This window comes from Lissotriton vulgaris, chromosome 3_1 (genome assembly GCF_964263255.1).
Source record: "Lissotriton vulgaris chromosome 3_1, aLisVul1.2, whole genome shotgun sequence".
In the NCBI taxonomy this organism is placed as follows: Eukaryota; Metazoa; Chordata; class Amphibia; order Caudata; family Salamandridae; genus Lissotriton; species Lissotriton vulgaris.
In genome coordinates this window covers 1,996,942,587-1,996,960,246 of record NC_141689.1, presented here as the reverse complement: position 1 = coordinate 1,996,960,246, position 17,660 = coordinate 1,996,942,587, and positions in this window count along the sequence as shown.

The window sequence follows — 17,660 nt, the reverse complement described above, 5'->3', positions numbered from 1 at the left end:
AGGTGGTTTGTTAATTATTTGCTGTTTAAAATTTTTAGACTTATTTACAGGTAACTTTGAGTTTTAAAATGAGTTTCACTTACTTGATTAGGTAGTTGTTGAGATATATATATTTCTTCTTCAAGGGTTTGGTCAGAGAATCTATTAGAGTTTCCTCGTCTTGCAGTGTTTTTTTTTTTTAAGTATTTTGTTGGTAGAATGAGTGTGCATTTTTATATAGTTGAATTGCTTGTGAGGATGGTTCTGTTGGTTAAAGTTGCTTATAGTGTTATTACTTAGCTTATGTTTAAATTGAATTGTTTTTATCATGTTTGTCCTTATATGGTAACCGCTAATTTATGTTTTATTCAGAAAGTTTGATTTATAGTTTGATATATATATTTTTGAGATCAGACAGTGGTCCCAAGGATCATTGTCTGCCCTTAACCTCTTCAATCCTCATGATGGCCCCTGGCCGCCATGAGTCACGGTGGGCATGAGCGCACAATGGCCGGGGCCGTCCGAGCTACGCTCAAGATTGGAATGTCCCAGCCCAGCGGAGGAATTCGTGCCGCAGCAAAGCGGTTGCAAAATGAACCTGAAAAGTTTAATTTTTATTTTTAAACGCATCCCATTTTCTTTAATGAAAATGAGCTGCATTTAAAAAAAAATAAAGCAGTCACAGACATGGTGGTCTGCTGACCCCATCAGGCCACCATCCCTGGGAATGCTAGCCATTCCCATTGGGGTGGCAAACAGTGTCTGAGACTTGCAAAAGTGAATGGTCGTACATCTGGCCATACATCATACCACAGTAACTGCACAGATTAGATTCCTCCAGATAGGGAAAGTGCCCTAAATGCAGAATGACAGAGGGACCTATGTTCACATTTGGTGAACATGCCTGAGTGTGAGTGTCATTTGAGGTGAGGTAATTCAAACATAAGAGATACTAACCTAATTGCAACTGCAACCAATGATACAGATGTGCTGGGGCTAGTCACCCATAATAAATGCAATAAATATGTGGATAAGCTAGTGGAACCATGCCTCGCTGTAGCAAAGAAATGTGTAGCACTGAGATAGATGTCCAAATGACCAAATGGCTGCCCACATGAAAGTAATGGTTATGGGAATTTGCAAGGTGGATACGGGCTGAATGTGGAGTATGCCACAAACTGGTTTACAATGGAGTTGAACAGGGAGGAATGGTGGAATAAAACTTAGTAGAAGTCCGACTACAGCAGAAAATGGGAGACCCTGAACCGGGACAAGATGTGGAGGGGACAGATGATTAATTCTTTTTGGATGAATCGGTGATGCTGATCTGCTGTAACGTGATGCAATAATACCAATTGTACTGCCTAAGTGATCCATATGTAATGCATGGACTTATATTTATCTGCACACAGTGTGACTCACATCTCTCTCCATGTTTAGGAGGGTGGTGGTGTTGAGGAGTTTCCACTCTACAGTAGAAACTGCATCTTTGTGGACAGAATAAATGTTAGGATGGTGCCAGACTGATTCCGAGTACCCCCTCAGGATATGTTGTACTATAGACCAGCTAGCTCACGTGCCCCCTAAGGCCTCCCTAAACCTAGACAGCTGTCTAGGTTTAGGGAGGCAATTTGTTCTGGCAACCAATGAACATGACAACCCTGATCACTTAAGAATTGTGGTAATAGATCTATAATCCTTTTTGCTCAGTTACTCGTGCTCCCCTTTGCTCAGAGAAAGATACAAGGAATACACAGAGGGACGTTTTCAATGTTTATGGAACCAATGTGATTCTTGTATAAGATATATGTGCTGCAATGATCAATAGACAGAAGCAGATGACAGATATTATAAGTATAAGGACAGTGAACAAAATAAAAAGTTTCACCATCGTGCCGAGACAATGGATATATGCAGGCACATAAACAATATAACACACCTGCGAAATCCTAATTTGTGTTCCCTAACCTAAGTGTCTAGGGTGTATGTGTGTGTTCTGCCAAGAATCTCCGTACTGGATGATCCAACCCCATTACCTGATGTGAGTGAATATAGGCCCCAGTATTGGTCAAGAGCTGGATAATGCTCGTGAAGATATCAGCAAACTGCTGGGCAAAGGCATCAGTGTGTAGGGACCTCACAATGGCAGCAGAATTGCTCCTCTGTCAACACACATAAATTTATGTTTATTTATATCAAAAGGCATCCTTGTCTTAGTCTGTAATCTTGATCAGGCTGCCATTGTTTGTTTGTTATAGATAGTTGTGTCGCCATGTGTACAAAAACAATAAGCACATTTTCACAACATATGTATAAACCTTGTAGATGTTGTAAAGGTGGGATGATAGTGTTCCTGCTCAGTGTTTTTTGTAAACATGTATAGTTTACTAGGAAAAGAAGTTCAGGCTGTAACAAATCCAAAGATGTGTCAAACGTCATTATATGAAAGTGAAGGCAACTATAGGAAGAAACCAGTGTTCCTGTAGAAATGGCAGTATTTACATCAAAGCCTAACTGGGACACATGACGGGAGGGGTTGCTGGACAAGCTACTGAACTGTAATGTTATCTTGTTTTCAAAACCTATAAAAAAATGTAAACACAAAAAGATTTGTAGGTCTGATCTTAGCCAAGACTGCTGATTTTAGTAAAATTACATATATAGTACAGATTCTTACATTGGCTTTCAGTCAGCCTTTTTTGTCCATTAATCTGCTTTGTCATTCATATTTTTCTACCACCCACTACACCATGCCACACACCATGGGACAGTCACCATGGGACAGTTTATCAGCTCAATTCAGCCATTGGCTAAGTTCACTGAGAGTGTCAGCATTCTACTCTTCCACAAGGAGCACTTCCAAATTCGTAAGTAGTTCTATTCATTGCCTGGCATATTATGGTTATGTGAATTTTGGCTATGTGAGTTTTTTATAATTATGTATTTATTTTTCTTAACACTGGTGAGAGCCTGGCAGCCTCAATGCCACAGCATGCTTGAGGAATAAACTGCAGATGTGGAGCTCATGCCCATGCATCTAGAGCGGGTAATCCTACAGGGGCTGTACAAAAGGGGGTGGTGATGGACGGAGCATCTGAATCAATCAAACACTCACACCCAGTCAAAAGATCTGAGTTTAATCCATCACCGTTCTTTAGCCCACTCTGCCACCCCAGTTCAGACATGGCTATATGCAAATCAGTCTGACCCTGTGCCTCATGGGAACAGTCCAGCCCGAACTGCCAAGCCATGTCTTCCCTGGACCGGAAACAAGCCTCCGAGGACCGGTTTCTGGCATTCCAGCCGTCTTCAGCCCGGCTTGCTTGAATCCAGTGGCAAAGTGAGCAAGGGACTCACGTCTGAGCATACCCTGCCACACTTATGGCAGCCAAAAGCGGTACAAAAGGGGGTGGTGATGGACGGAGCATCTGAATCAATCAAACACTCACACTCAGTCAAAAGATCTGGGTTTAATCCATCACCGTTCTTTAGCCCACTCTGCTACCCCAGTTCAGACATGGCGATATGCAAATCAGTCTGACCCTGTGCCTCATGGGAACAATCCAGCCCGAACTGCCAAGCCATGTCTTCCCTGGACCGGAAACAAGCTTCTGAGGACCGGTTTCTGGCATTCCAGCCGTCTTCAGCCCGGCTTGCTTGAATCCAGTGGAAAAGTGTTACCGCTTTTGGCCGCCATAAGTGTGGCAGGGTATGCTCAGACGTGAGTCCCTTGCTCACTTTGCCACTGGATTCAAGCAAGCCGGGCTGCAGATGGCTCGAATGCAAGAAACCGGTCCTCTGGAGCTTGTTTCCGGTCCAGGGAAGGCATGGCTTGGTAGTTTGGGCTGGACTGTTCCCATGAGGCACAGGGTCAGACTGATTTGCATATAGCCATGTCTGAACTGGGGTGGCAGAGTGGGCTAAAGAACGGTAATGGATTAAACCCAGATCTTTTGACTGGGTGTGAGTGTTTGATTTGTTCAGATGCTCCGTCCATTACCACCCCCTTTTGTTACCGCTTTTGGCCGCCATAAGTGTGGCAGGGTATGCTCAGACGTGAGTCCCTTGCTCACTTTGCCACTGGATTCAAGCAAGCCGGGCTGAAGACGGCTGGAATGCCAGAAACCAGTCCTCAGAAGCTTGTTTGCGGTCCAGGGAAGGCATGGCTTGGCAGTTCGGGCTGGACTGTTCCCATGAGGCACAGGGTCAGACTGATTTGCATATAGCCATGTCTGAACTGGGGTGGCAGAGTGGGCTAAAGAACGGTAATGGATTAAACCCAGATCTTTTGACTGGGTGTGAGTGTTTGATTGGTTCAGATGCTCCGTCCATTACCACCCCCTTTTGTTACCGCTTTTGGCTGCCATAAGTATGGCAGGGTATGCTCAGACTTGAGTCTCTTGCTCACTTTGCCACTGGATTCAAGCAAGCCGGGCCGAAGACAGCTGGAATGCCAGAAACCGGTCCTCGGAAGCTTGTTTCCGGTCCAGGGAAGGCATGGCTTGGCAGTTCGGGCTGGACTGTTCCCATGAGGCACAGGGTCAGACTGATTTGCATATAGCCATGTCTGAACTGGGGTGGCAGAGTGGGCTAAAGAACAGTAATGGATTAAACCCAGATCTTTTGACTGGGTGTGAGTGTTTGATTGGTTCAGATGCTCCATCCATTACCACCCCCATTTGTTACCGCTTTTGGCCGCCATAAGTGTGGCAGGGTATGCTCAGACGTGAGTCCCTTGCTCACTTTGCCACTGGATTCAAGCAAGCTGGGCTGAAGACGGCTGGAATGCCAGAAACCGGTCCTCAGAAGCTTGTTTGCGGTCCAGGGAAGGCATGGCTTGGCAGTTCGGGCTGGACTGTTCCCATGAGGCACAGGGTCAGACTGATTTGCATATAGCCATGTCTGAACTAGGGTGGCAGAGTGGGCTAAAGAACGGTAATGGATTAAACCCAGACCTTTTGACTGGGTGTGAGTATTTGATTGGTTCAGATGCTCCGTCCATTACCACCCCCTTTTGTTACCGCTTTTGGCTGCCATAAGTATGGCAGGGTATGCTCAGACTTGAGTCTCTTGCTCACTTTGCCACTGGATTCAAGCAAGCCGGGCTGAAGACGGCTGGAATGCCAGAAACCGGTCATCGAAGCTTGTTTCCGGTCCAGGGAAGGCATGGCTTGGCAGTTCGGGCTGGACTGTTCCCATGAGGCACAGGGTCAGACTGATTTGCATATAGCCATGTCTGAACTGGGGTGGCAGAGTGGGCTAAAGAACGGTTATGGATTAAACCCAGATCTTTTGACTGGGTGTGAGTGTTTGATTGGTTCAGATGCTCCGTCCATTACCACCCCCTTTTGTTACCGCTTTTGGTCGCCATAAGTGTGGCAGGGTATGCTCAGAAATGAGTCTCTTGCTCACTTTGCCACTGGATTCAAGCAAGCCGGGCTGAAGACGGCTGGAATGCCAGAAACCGGTCCTCGGAAGCTTGTTTCCGGTCCAGGGAAGGCATGGCTTGGCAGTTCGGGCTGGACTGTTCCCATGAGGCACAGGGTCAGACTGATTTGCATATAGCCATGTCTGAACTGGGGTGGCAGAGTGGGCTAAAGAACGGTAATGGATTAAACCCAGATCTTTTGACTGGGTGTGAGTGTTTAATTGGTTCAGATGCTCCATCCATTACCACCCCCTTTTGTTACCGCTTTTGGCCGCCATAAGTGTGGCAGGGTATGCTCAGACGTGAGTCCCTTGCTCACTTTGCCACTGGATTCAAGCAAGCCGGGCTGAAGAAGGCTGGAATGCCAGAAACTGGTCCTCGGAAGCTTGTTTCCGGTCCAGGGAAGGCATGGCTTGGCAGTTCGGGCTGGACTGTTCCCATGAGGCACAGGGTCAGACTGATTTGCATATAGCCATGTCTGAACTGGGGTGGCAGAGTGGGCTAAAGAACGGTAATGGATTAAACCCAGATCTTTTGACTGGGTGTGAGTCTTTGATTGGTTCAGATGCTCCGTCCATTACCACCCCCTTTTATTACTGCTTTTGGCCGCCATAAGTGTGGCAGGGTATGCTCAGACGTGAGTCCCTTGCTCACTGTGCCACTGGATTCAAGCAAGCCGGGCTGAAGACGGCTGGAATGCCAGAAAACGGTCCTCGGAAGCTTGTTTCCGGTCCAGGGAAGGCATGGCTAGGCAGTTCGGGCTGGACTGTTCCCATGAGGCACAGGGTCAGACTGATTTGCATATAGCCATGTCTGAACTGGGGTGGCAGAGTGGGCTAAAGAACGGTAACGGATTAAACCCAGATCTTTTGACTGGGTTTGAGTGTTTGATTGGTTCAGATGCTCCGTCCATTACCACCCCCTTTTGTTACCGCTTTTGGCCGCCATAAGTGTGGCAGGGTATGCTCAGACGTGAGTCCCTTGCTCACAGGCTGAAGACGGCTGGAATGCCAGAAACCGGTCCTCGGAAGCTTGTTTCCGGTCCAGGGAAGGCATGGCTTGGCAGTTTGGGCTGGACTGTTCCCATGAGGCACAGGGTCAGACTGATTTGCATATAGCCATGTCTGAACGGCGGTGGCAGAGTGGGCTAAAGAACGGTAATGGATTAAACCCAGATCTTTTGACTGGGTGTGAGTGTTTGATTGGTTCAGATGCTCCCTCCATTACCACCCCCTTTTGGTACCGCTTTTGGCCGCCATGAGTGTGGCAGGGTATGCTCAGACGTGAGTCCCTTGCTCACTTTGCCACTGGATTCAAGCAAGCCAGGCTGAAGACGGCTGGAATGCCAGAAACCGGTCCTCGGAAGCTTGTTTCCAGTCCAGGGAAAGTATGGCTTGGCAGTTCGGGCTGGACTGTTCCCATGAGGCACAGGGTCAGACTGATTTGCATTTAGCCATGTCTGAACTAGGATGGCAGAGTGGGCTAAAGAACGGTAATGGATTAAACCCAGATCTTTTGACTGGGTGTGAGTGTTTGAATGGTTCAGATGCTCCGTCCATTACCACCCCCTTTTGTTACCGCTTTTGGCCGCCATAAGTGTGGCAGGGTATGCTCAGACGTGAGTTCCTTGCTCACTTTGCCACTGGATTCAAGCAAGCCGGGCTGAAGACGGCTGGAATGCCAGAAACCGGTCCTCGGAAGCTTGTTTCCAGTCCAGGGAAGGCATGGCTTGGCAGTTCGGGCTGGACTGTTCCCATGAGGCACAGGGTCAGACTGATTTGCATATAGCCATGTCTGAACTGGGGTGGCAGAGTGGGCTAAAGAACGGTAATGGATTAAACCCAGATCTTTTGACTGGGTGTGAGCGTTTGATTGGTTCAGATGCTCCGTCCAATACCACCCCCTTTTGTTACCGCTTTTGGCTGCCATAAGTGTGGCAGGGTATGCTCAGACGTGAGTCCCTTGCTCACTTTGCCACTGGATTCAAGCAAGCCGGGCTGAAGACGGCTGGAATGCCCGATTCCGGTCCTCGGAAGCTTGTTTCCGGTCCAGGGAAGGCATGGCTTGGCAGTTCGGGCTGGACTGTTCCCATGAGGCACAGGGTCAGACTGATTTGCATATAGCCATGTCTGAACTGGGGTGGCAGAGTGGGCTAAAGAACGGTAATGGATTAAACCCAGATCTTTTGACTGGGTGTGAGTGTTTGATTGGTTCAGATGCTCCGTCCATTACCACCCCCTTTTGTTACCGCTTTTGGCCGCCATAAGTGTGGCAGGGTATGCTCAGACGTGAGTCCCTTGCTCACTTTGCCACTGGATTCAAGCAAGCCGGGTTGAAGACGGCTGGAATGCTAGAAATCGGTCCTCGGAAGCTTGTTTCCGGTCCAGGGAAGGCATGGCTTGGCAGTTCGGGCTGGACTGTTCCCATGAGGCACAGGGTCAGACTGATTTGCATATAGCCATGTCTGAACTGGGGTGGCAGAGTAGGCTAAAGAACGGTAATGGATTAAACCCAGATCTTTTGACTGGGTGTGAGTGTTTGATTGGTTCAGATGCTCTGTCCATTACCACCCCATTTTGTTACCGCTTTTGGCCGCCATAAGTGTGGCAGGGTATGCTCAGACGTGAGTCCTTTGCTCACTTTGCCACTGGATTCAAGCAAGCCGGGCTGAAGACGGATGGAATGCCGGAAACCGGTCCTCAGAAGCTTGTTTCCGGTCCAGGGAAGGCATGGCTTAGTAGTTCGGGCTGGACTGTTCCCATGAGGCACAGGGTCAGACTGATTTGCATATAGCCATGTCTGAACTGGGGTGGCAGAGTGGGATAAAGAACGGTAATGGATTAAACCCAGATCTTTTTGAGTGGGTGTGAGTGTTTGATTGGTTCAGATGCTCTGTCCATTACCAGCCCCTTTTGTTAATCCTTCAGGGGCTGACAGAAAAGAGATATCTGCTTTTCTTCTTCAAGTCAGGCTGTTAGGGAAGAGTTTCACCAGCAGACTCAGACAGTTTTTTACAGAGTGCATGGCATGGTGGCTGCATGTAAAAGTAAAAGTAACATTTTTTGTTCGGTTCATTTTACTTCTAATTCCATCAGTGCTCAGAGGTATATCTCAGCCGGAGCACTGATTCAGAAGGAAAAGGTGTCCTTAGAAAGATAAGATTCTCCCCTTTCCCATGGGTCCACTCCTTAGTAGCATCCTGCTTTAGTGTCAACAATGAAGGGTGATCCCCTTACAGAGATGCATTAACAACACATCAGGGGGGAATGGAGCAGCTCTCCAGGCATAGTCAAGTGATTTCCCCCTAGGAAAAGGGCTAATTCACTCTTCCTTCTGCTTCCTTAAAGGTTGATTGGGGTTTCACTCACAATCTGTCTCCCAGAGGGATAGAAATCCCACTACCTCTCAGGATAGGTTTTCTAAAAAAAAAGAATGGATTGGGGGTAGCCTGTCCTGCCGTTTGTCCAAAAGCCCATCCCCTAATGAACCTACAGTCTTTTTGCCTCCTTGGGGGGCATAATTAGGGATACCTTCAATTTTTTCCACCTAGTGGGACAGAACCACCAGGCAACAGAGTTTTTCTCTTCCCCAGAAAAATGGGGTTGGGGAGGCCCAACCAAGAATTAGGTGTGGGCTACATTCCTTAATGCCCAATAGTCTTTCTGCCCCCACTAGGGGGCATAATGGGGTTTTACTCCAATATGCCCCACCATGGCAGAGGTCAAAAGCCTACTAGACATCAGGTAATATTTTTTTAGGTTTTGTTTTAGCAAAAGGAAGTATGGGAGGGGGTGTTGTGCCCAGGCTTGGACCACGCTTCCTCCCATAAAGACCAACTGTTATTCTGACCCCCCCACAAAGAAGATTTGAGGATTTACTTCCAATCTGCCCCCTATAGAGAAGTACGCCCACTTAATTCCAGGGTTATATTTTAAAACAAAAACCCCTAAATAACCTCCTGTCTTTCTGCCCCAACCCCTCCAGGGCCTAGAGAATTCCATTCCCATGGCAAGTATGAGGAAATTTGAATTATTTTAGTATACTTTTAAAGTACGGACCGAACGTGTGGAAGGAGGAAGCCAAAACTTGGGAATGTAAGAGAAATGAATGATTTTAAGCAAGGAATGATATTTACAGGGCATTTTGGATAACAATGGGAGTGGGATCCATTCATGTGACACCACCTTTGACTCCCCTGGGTGACCCCTCTTCAGAAGGGCCTATGTTTCACAGGTTTCTTTGGGTGGAGACTGAATCTGGGACAAAATACTACAGCTACCCACATCATCAAAAGGGGTACATTTTCAAGTTTTTTTTTGTCATGGTCGATATGCTCATGCTCGTAAAGGGGGTGCCATTTTTATTTAGAGAAGTGTGGGAAATCTGGGTGGTACGACTTTTTGAAATCCTTACAGATTCCAGGCCTTTTCCTCAGAGAAATTGGAGGAAGGAATTTTGTACAGCTCTACAGATCTCCAAACTTTCCATCACATAAATGTTTCTATTATTGTGCAGTTTTATAGAGTGCATAGCTACCCAACAGACTTTCCCAGTGCTAGGCATGTATAGTAAGGCATCAGAAACAGCGCACCAGGAATTGAGTTAAAAGAGCTATGTTTTCAGAAGTTTACAAAAAGCACTCATGGATTGGCATGTTCTCATCTAAAAGGGTAATTTATTACACACCTTAGGACCCAGAAAAGAGATAGACTGGCCACCCTGACAAGGTCTCCTGATACTAGGGACTACACATAGAATGAAATTGCTAAAGAACTCAGGGAATGGCTGGTACTGTAGTGTGCCACCAACAATCTTAAATACTGTGGACCTGAGTTAGACATAGCTTTGTGCATATTGCACAGCATTTGAGCTGGATTCGCTGTTCCACTGGAAGCCAGTAGAGGTATCTAAAATATTAGGTTTAGAAGAAATTTTGAGGAGAGGAGATAGAAAAACAATCTAGTGGCATCATTCTGGAGTACTGAATTGCTGTTTGTAGGGCAGAGACAGGCAATACCCCCAAAGAATTCCTTAGACACCAAAACAGGTAGAGGCTACTTTGGAAAGGTAATATTTAATTGAGAGCTCAATATCAAACTAGAAGTCCAGGTTCTTAACCACAGACATGAACTGGTGAAGTTCTCAGGATATCTGGCCAGTGATGAGGTTCCCGAAGATGGGGGTCATTGCATGCTAACATAATGTCTTTCTCGTCTCCATTTAGTTTCAAGGAATTGTTGCTTATCTAGATAGCCATCTTCAGAAGGCAGATGTTTAAAGTGTCAGAACTGTGATCTTTCTTAAATGAGAGGAAATGGATGACCTGGGTATCATCTGCATTAGAGAAAAAAGATACACCACATCTTTCCACAATGTCTGCCAAGAGATGTACATAAATGTTAAATAGTATAGGGTTATGAGACATCCCCTCCCCTGGGGTAAAATGTGTGATTTTACACAAAATGTATGTTTGCAGGGCATTCTGGGTAAATAAGTGTCATTAGATCCATGCAAGTCACACAACCATGGCTTCCCCTTTATGTCTAATCTTCTGAAATATCTGGGTTTGTTATATTTCCGTGGGTGGGGACAGAGCACTGACGCAAATACGTCAGCAACTCAGGGGCATTTTTACAATAGAAGTGGCAGAGTGGGGCGTTTTGGCTTAATGCTGCACTCCGCCACTTCTAAAACCCAGGGCTCTGCCATACTTATAACAATATGGTGCAGCCCTGAATTTCCACCTGCAGTGGCACTAAATTTAGCTGCCTAGCACCAAGGCATGCACCCTTGAACCATTGTGCAAAGGTGCCTAAATTGCAGCGGAAGATTGTTAATGTGTGTTTGCGTGTGTGTGTGTATGCATGTGTGCATGCGTGCATGTGTGTGCGTGTGTGCTTTACACATCGCCTCTGAGATAAGCCTGACACTTCTCTTGCCAAGCTACCAAGGGTGAGAGCATGGGTTATTCTGAGGGTGTAACTTATCCTTATTAGATTGAAGGTCCCTATTTGGAGAGGGTGCATGCCACTGCCAATTAGAGACTCCATTTCTAACAGTAGGTATTCCTTGGTGGCAGCTGAGCCTGGGCCCAAATATCACAGCTATCCAAATCACCAAAATGGGTCCATTTACCAGTCAAAAACGTAATGTCTATATGTTTTCTTTTGGAGCCTTTCCTGTCATGGGCACTAGGCAAAGCCACACAAGTTACATTATTTTTCTTGGACAATGTGTGGGAATGATGGGTAGTGAGAATTTTGTGGATTCCCAGACATTACAGAACTTTCCCTCTCAAAAATGTGAGGAAACTGTGTGATGTTAGACAATTTAAGACATTTGTAGGGCATTCTGAGTAGAATACCCTAGTGGGACCCTTGTGATAGATTTCCTAGAGTTTTGGCCGAGCCTGAGTCCAAATACTGCAGCTACCCACTTTGCCAAAATGGGTCCGTTTTCAGGTCTCTTTGTTGTGTTTTGGGCCCTTATCTTTACTGTAGGCACAAACAGGTGTACCATTTTATCAAGAGAAGTGTGAGAACAAAGAATAGTACAATATTGTTATTATCATTTCAATTTTTCTTCTCCATGGACAAGAAAGAGCACACTTTTCAAAATTATCTCAGAATCACATGATAATGTCCTAAGAGGATCCATCTTGTTTGCTCCTAAGGTAGGGGTGCACTATATACCATGTCTGCTTTATGCAAATGATTTAGCCATAATGGACATGACCCAAAGTAGACTTCAGTGGAAATTAGATGTTTCCAACAAGTACTGTAGGATAAAGAAACTAATAGTTAATATGGAAAAAACAAGATTTTAGATTTTGGTCAAAAGAAGAAAGAATTTAAATAGTTTTTAGAGAAGATGCAAATAGAAGAATTGGAATCGTACCTCTATTTAGGTAGGCATTTCTCTTCCAACTTAGAATGGAAAACAAACTGGGAGGTGGTCAAATTCAACGGTGCACCATATTTAGGATTAATAAGTCGAGGAAGGAAAGTTGTGGTCCCAATGTGATGCCAGCTTCACCGCGTTTAAGGCTATGGTGAGGTCAAGATGGTTGTATGGTGCCAAATTACTTTATTGGGATGCCAAGCTGGAAGGGAATTGAAGGGCAGTGCCTGAAAAGCATGCTGAATATGCCACAATCTGCAATAGTACAGGCACTAAGGCTGGAGTTAGGTATGACCTGCCTTTTGGAGACGGCTGTCTGAGTTTTTGGATCAAGTTGTTAAAGCTAAGTGAGCTTAAGATATCTCAGTTGTGCAAAGATTAAATTATAAGAAGTGAGATTAACAGAGTTGCGAGTCTAAGGAAGCTATTGCCATCACTGAAATAGAATTATCTATTGGGTTCTCCCAGTTGTGATGTTCTATTTCATGTTCTCTAAAAAGGTATACGGGATAGAATGGAAGAAATTTAAGGAAAGAGGGATTCAAGAGTCTTAATGAAGAAATCTACCACATTCTGTTGGGCTTCATGAATAATTAATACAGCATTTCCCAATCTATCTGATTTGGCCGATCCAGTTAGGAGACAGGCACTTTTACGGTTTCGAACTGGGATAAGCCCTGTGTATGAAAAGGTGCTGTTATCAAAGAGATTAAAGACAAATGGGGAGCTATGTGACTACAGCATAAAAATGAAATCCACTAATGAGCATAGGCTGTGTTTTAGAACAAAACATACCACATTTTTAAAACCGGTTTTAAGCAAATATGGAATATCTAACCACTGGGAACCCTCAACATGTATTTCTCACAATGCAATTGTTAGATGTGGCTTGTGCAATAGTTATGTTCTGTTATGTTATTTGAATTTATAGAGCGACTAGTTACACTGACCCAGTGTGTCCCCGCGCTAAGGTAGCAGCCATAGAGCCGGAAAGCCACAACTAAAATAGCTAGATACATTAGATTAACCTACTGGAAACAAATGGGTCTTCAGACCTTTACGAAAGATGGATTCAGATACCTCCAGCCGGAGATTCTGGGGGAGGGTATTCCACAGCTGGGCCGCCACATAACGACACGAGCGGCCACCCATCCTAGCTCTCCTGATCTTAGGGATCTGCACCATTCCTCTCCTATTTAATCTAAGCAGCCAAGTCGGTGCATAGGGGGTGAGAAGGTTGTGCAGATACACAGGGCCCTTCTTCTGTAAAATCCGGTGGCTTACAAACATAGCCTTGAAATTCCCTCTCTCCCTAATGGGAAGCCAGTGGAGGGAGGCAAGCGCTTTCTTTGCCGACGCTCTCCTAGGTAACATAAGAACAAGTCTTGCAGCTGCATTCTGCATACCCTGCAATCTCCCTATGCACTTGTCAGTTGCATCCAGATACAGGAGATTGCAGTAGTCCAGGTGCGAGGTCACCATGGCATGCACCATGTAATTGTTAGATGTGGCTTGTGCAATACTTTTTTTATTAGCCAGTAGGAAGATATTGGAGGCTTTTTAAATGGGTTAGTGATATGTGGAATCAGGCGCATTATGCCAATGGATAACTTTTGCAAACAATGTTAAGATGCTCCCTTCTATGAGTAATATCCAATTGCATCTGTGATGTTCTATCATATCGATGGTAATACTTTTAATTATGGGTTTTAAGCGCATAGTATGTTATGGGTTACGTTTAGTATGGGTACCACTAATTCAGAGTCCTGCATGTAACCACTATTCCTAAAGTCAGTGTCAGTGTCTTGGGCCAGTTTAAAAATGTATAGGTTTTCGTCATACCTATTTTTTTATTCATTAGATTTTTCCATATGAATTACACTGCATAGTCTGTTCACAACGAAAAATCACTCTAAGCTGGTTAGATAATAACTCTGTATATTGCCTGTTTTGTACAACCAACCAGTACTATATATCCCTGCAAACAGAAGGGTCTGGTGGATGTAACCGTATATTACTTTTGTAAACCAGCCATCAGGGAAAATAACAATTAATTTGATTTTATTGATTTGAATAATGATCAAATGCAATTTTTTTTTTTAGAAAACTCTGAGCAATCTACATAAATGGCGTCATACTGAGTCTGAATTTTGGCACACGTTCACTGGATGCACCTTCTGCAATACATGACCATGTGCCTCAATGCAGGAAAAGAATATGCACTCTCCAGTGCAGGTGCAAATTCACGATGACCCTCTTGAATCAGTAACTATTGGGGTGCAGACTTATAGGGAAGAAACCTGGGGACCTCGTAACCCAAACATGAATGTCTAAATGAAATAGGAAATACTATTGCTGGATCTTTATACTAATAGAATACATGAAATGATAGTGCAAACAAATGTGTTAAACATTACATTATTTAGTTCCAACAATGAGCTGTTTTAGACTTGATTGCTACATTTTAACTAGTTAGATGTCGGTTTGCACAGATTGTGCCTGTGACATAAAAAATGTGCATTGACCTTTTCGCATTACATGGACTGCAATGGTCCAAATTCGAACTGACATTGGAACCTACCGATGCAAATTCTGGTTTGTCCTGTGCAGTTCGTCTAAGTTTCCCTTCGCACTTTAGGGGCACACATATGTTGGTAACACTTTGCACCACTTGCTGTGCACTGTGTGATCTTTACAATTTTGCACTTACATTTTCACATTACATAGACTGCACTGGTGCAACTTCGAACTGACATTGGGACCGACCGATGCAAATTCTGGTTTGCCCTGTGCAGTTCATCTAAGTTTCCCTTCGCACTTTAGGGGCACACATATGTTGGTAACACTTTGCACCACTTGCTGTGCACTGTGTGATCTTTACAATTTTGCACTTACATTTTCACATTACATAGACTGCACTGGTGCAACTTTGAACTGACATTGGGACCGACCGATGCAAATTCTTGTTTGCCCTGTGCAGTTCGTCTAAGTTTCCCTTCGCACCCGGGGGCACACATATGTTGGTAACACTTTGCACCACTTGCTGTGCACTGTGTGATCTTTACAATTTTGCACTTACATTTCATATTACATAGACTGCACTGGTGCAACTTTGAACTGACATTGGGACCGACCGATGCAAATTCGGGTTTGTCCTGTGCAGTTCGTCTAAGTGTCCCTTCGCACCCGGGGGCACACATATGTTGGTAACACTTTGCACCACTTGCTGTGCACTGTGTGATCTTTACAATTTTGCACTTACATTTTCACATTACATAGACTGCACTGGTGCAACTTTGAACTGACATTGGGACCGACCGATGCAAATTTGGGTTTGTCCTGTGCAGTTCGTCTAAGTGTCCCTTCGCACCCGGGGGCACACATAGGTTGGTAACACTTTGCACCAGGTGCTGTGCACTGTGTGATCTTTACAATTTGGCACTTACATTTTCACATTACATAGACTACACTGGTGCAACTTTGAACTGACATTGGGACCGACCGATGCAAATTCTGGTTTGCCCTGTGCAGTTCGTCTAAGTTTCCCTTCGCACTTTAGGGGCACACATATGTTGGTAACACTTTGCACCACTTGCTGTGCACTGTGTGATCTTTACAATTTGGCACTTACATTTTCACATTACATAGAATGCACTGGTGCAACTTTGAGCTGACATTGGGACCGACCGATGCAAATTCTTGTTTGTCCTGTGCAGTTCGTCTAAGTTTCCCTTCGCACTTTAGGGGCACACATATGTTGGTAACACTTTGCACCACTTGCTGTGCACTGTGTGATCTTTACAATTTTGCACTTACATTTTCACATTACATAGACTGCACTGGTGCAACTTTGAACTGACATTGGGACCGACCGATGCAAATTCTGGTTTGTCCTGTGCAGTTCGTCTAAGTTTCCCTTCGCACTTTAGGGGCACACATATGTTGGTAACACGTTGCACCACTTACTGTGCACTGTGTGATCTTTACAATTTTGCACTTACATTTTCACATTACATAGACTGCACTGGTGCAACTTTGAGCTGACATTGGGATCGACCGATGCACATTCTGGTTTGTCCTGTGCAGTTCGTCTAAGTGTCCCTTCGCACTTGTGGGACACGCCATTGTGGGTAAACAAACCGCGTTGCTGCCTGTGTACTGTGTGACCTTTATATTCCGCTGCAAAATGTCACTGGCACATGTTCAATATTGGTAATCTTTCTCCTTATTGTGTGAACACGCCGTTGCCTATTAGAATGATCACATACTGCATTTTATAATAGGCAATCTGGAAATGTTTACCTTGGTCTCCAGGAATAGTCGCCTTTCTATATCATTAATTGTAGCTTCTGTATTGTTATACTGAAGCTGTACCACTCACCTAATTACTGTAATTATTATAACATTGAAGACTCTGTTGAAGTCTAAATTTGTTGGATGAAGCTACTTAGGAATGTAAATATGTGCAGCAGCACATTAAAAAGAAAGGCCATTTCATGCCAAACACAATTACAAGAACACATCCATTCTGCACACAGAAGGCGGACAATTAGGGGAGTGTGATAAATTGTTCTTCCTGCGCATGGAGAATGAGAGGCCATAAACATCTCCTGCTATAGTTTATCCCTTTAACACAAAACAGGCGTCGCCTGCGACATCCTGTTTCCAAGTCCACCTCTCCGTTTTTATGGGTCTGAACAGCGCCGTGATGTATTCAAAGCCTGTATACAATATTTATTTTTTAGCCGCCCTTCCACTGTGTTTGCCCGAGTGCGGTTCAGATTAAAGGATTAGTTCTCATTCATATTTTAAACACTTATTTCTGCAGCAACCTGTGTCAGGTTTGTTTCAGTCTGTTTTCACCTGCTGTATGTCACAGTTAAAGCCATCCTCCCCATACAAGACACTCTCATTCGCACTCACAGAATGCTTCGAGTTTCGACCTGTAGCATCAAATTAAGTTAACATCTAAGGAAATCAGGACTGCTTTAAAAGAGTGGACTAGAAAAAGCAGGGTCCCAAAAAGGTGAATTAAAAATGTCACTAATATAAAAGTTAGACCAAAATACGACCTTATAAAAAATCACTAAATATTTGGGGGGTGGGGGGGAGCTAAAGACATTATATGAAAATCATGATAAAAGAAAAAAAAAACACCATCTGGTCTCAATCTTTGTATAGCCGATCCGTAAACAATTCGACCATGGAAACAGCATTGGTGTGTAAAGTGCTGTCATGGTTTCTTCTCGGCATGCACATTTGTAATGGGATATTCAATACATTTAAATGCACAAAATGGGGGAATTTACCTCTCTCTCTCTCTCTCTCTCTCTCTTTTTCTCTCTCAATATTC